This window comes from Ptychodera flava, chromosome 11 (genome assembly GCF_041260155.1).
Source record: "Ptychodera flava strain L36383 chromosome 11, AS_Pfla_20210202, whole genome shotgun sequence".
In the NCBI taxonomy this organism is placed as follows: domain Eukaryota; kingdom Metazoa; phylum Hemichordata; class Enteropneusta; family Ptychoderidae; genus Ptychodera; species Ptychodera flava.
Window position 1 is genome coordinate 42,229,752 of NC_091938.1, and position 2,864 is coordinate 42,232,615.

Sequence of the window (2,864 nt, forward strand, 5' to 3'; positions counted from 1 at the left end):
CCCTTTTGAGGGACTCATCATTAAAGTCAATGAAGGGAATACAAAAAATAAGGTCAACTGATAAAGAGAAATAATACTGAAATGTCCAAACCCACGTTCAAAGACAAATCACAAATTTAAAATGTAAGCGTAATCTTTACAGTGACCAACTTGAGGCAAATGGCCATCAAGGTCAATGAAGACGGTACCATGCACAATGTTTAATATCGGACATTTACTTTTTACTATCGGCGTTTGACGTCCGACATGTATCCGTCATCGTAACGATCTATATATCTGGTCTAAAATCGATACTAGACAATGCAAGAATGACTTGCCTCTTGTCGCTGCACGACGGGTTTGAGAAATTGCCTATATTTTACCCCAGGCTGATACATATCGGCGATTTTAGGACTCTTTATAGCTAGGCAATTCTGGAATGACTGTGAAATCAAAGATGTTTACTCGATATTTATCGGCGATTGGGACCCCAATATCGTCACCAGAATGACTCATCTCGTGTCTCGGGCACGTGTGGTCTATTTAAATCACCGATGTTTATCGGCGATTTCGGGACAAACGTCCGATATATATGTTGGAGATTTGCATTGCCACCTCACAGATCTTGCCAAGCCCGACTTCATCATTGCGGCATCAACTTCGATACTATACTTGTCAAATCGGGGTAAATAATCGATGTATATCTGGGAGATCAAAACCTTACAGATTTGGCCCAGCGGTCTAGCCAGGCCCGACTTCGATAGTCCGACTTTAATTATACGATACTAGACTTGTCTAAAAGGTGGGTAAATATCCAATATATATGGAGGTTTCACCATCTTATAAATCTGACCTTAGTTTTAGTCAAGGGTCTATGATCTGACCAAACAATTCTAATTTCGATATTGTGATGCCCAGTAGCTGCAAATATCCGATATCATATAATGTTGAAGTGTCATCGAAATCCAGTTTACCTCGACACATGCAACTCGATCGATACGCTAATTATTCTTTTATGATCACGACGAGATCTCCACCCTAACACATGTAACGTCTTTCGCTTTGATGCAGTACCGTATCTTTGAATAATTTTGTCAGGTATTTAGCTTAGCAAAACATTCTGGTAAACTTCTGTACAATAGGAAAAGCTACTGGCCCGTCTTTAGGAACAGCAGGACATATTTCAAGAGTTACTGGTACGTCCGGCATGGAAACTGCTGGTCTCCGACCATCGGGTTAGCGTGAATTCCGCACGCTGTTGTCATGTGATAACCAGACGTTGCGTGCGTGTGGAGCAGTAGTTTGTAACGTCGAATGACACTTTTACACGTGGTCATAATTACTAATAGTATTTTTTTTTATAGATTTTCTAATGATTTCCGCGAATTTTGACAAGCAACCTCGTAGAGTATCACTGTAAATTGGCAATTATCTTTGAGGCCAAAAAAAGAAAATAAATTGTGCTGTTCTGTTCAAATAACATGTTTTCAAAAATAAGGTAGGTACGTCGGCAGGATTTTTTTTTTTTCTTTTTACAAAATATTTTTATTTTTAAATATGCATTGTTCAGGGGTTCAGGGCGTTCAAACACTGGCCATAACTTTTCCAGATCACAATGTACGATATAGGTATATAAAGGAAAAACATAAGACACCCTCTTTCAAGCAAAAATCAAATGCCAAGTATCGAACGTGTGATTTTACGGATTTTTCTTTGTTTTCTTTTTAGTTCCTTGTTTACGTAGCTCCAAAAAATTAGGGTCGGCAGATAAAAAATAGAGTAGGTCGGGTTATCGGAAAAGCACAATATTTTTTGTTTGACCTAAGAATACTTCGTATTTGCAACAGTACAAGAAGTTCTTGCTATGAGTTCCTGATACGAACGAAATGTAGTATTCCACATTATATCTGACGCCGTCACAAAGATTTCTGTAAACCATGTAAATAATTTCATCTAATAAGAGAATTGGCAAGTTTAATTCGAGGGTACGACGAACTAAAGTAGTCCTCGCGTAGAGAAAATAATGTTTTTTAGAGCTTGCACGAATTTCGCTTGTTTCACATTGTACTACACATGATCAAAACGAAAACAAAATACTATAGCAGTAGCCTGTACAATATATGCTTCCACTCCGACTTGCACTAGGTGCAAACCCCCTGTTAGGTATGGCAACAAGTCAGGAATGTTAAAGAAAATTTCATTCAAAGTAAGATAAGAAGTGAAAACATTAATGAGGAAAACTGTAAATCTTACTTACCAGTATGAATACGCTGCCATAGCGAAGCTTGTGGTGCGGACAAGTGAAAGTTAACCGATATTTTGAAATTACGTTCGTAAAACCGTCATCCAATCACAAGCTTCCCCTTGTGGGTCATGACCATTGACCCCAGTCAATGTGGGTCATGTATGATAACAGCGTTTCCTAGCTGACACTGCTCCGAAAACACAGCTTTTTCATGGACTTAACAGAGAGATTTTGGATATTGGTGTGATTTTTCATGAAGTTGATGAACTGGAGCATCGATCGACCCCAATAAGCAAGTTGTATTTGAGATAAAAGAGGGCGAAACCGTCTGTTGAAATTTACTCGGGCTCCGTGCATGGCTGCCGCTGTTACACACCTTTTGATTTTTATTGTATCAGTGGCGGCTAGCGGTTCGCCTGCATTGACTCAAGAGCCTGTGGTATTCACTGTGACAGGATAGATGACGTTACATTAGAGGATAGAGATCCTGTAAAATTAGGATTGTCTTTTATGAATTCTTTATTGAAATTAGATGGTAAAAATCTAGGAAATAAAGTACCAGAGCACTGTTTGGAGGTGCGCGAGACTCCCTTGAAATAAAATGGTTCTCCCCTAATGCAGGACTGATGCGGTAGTTTAG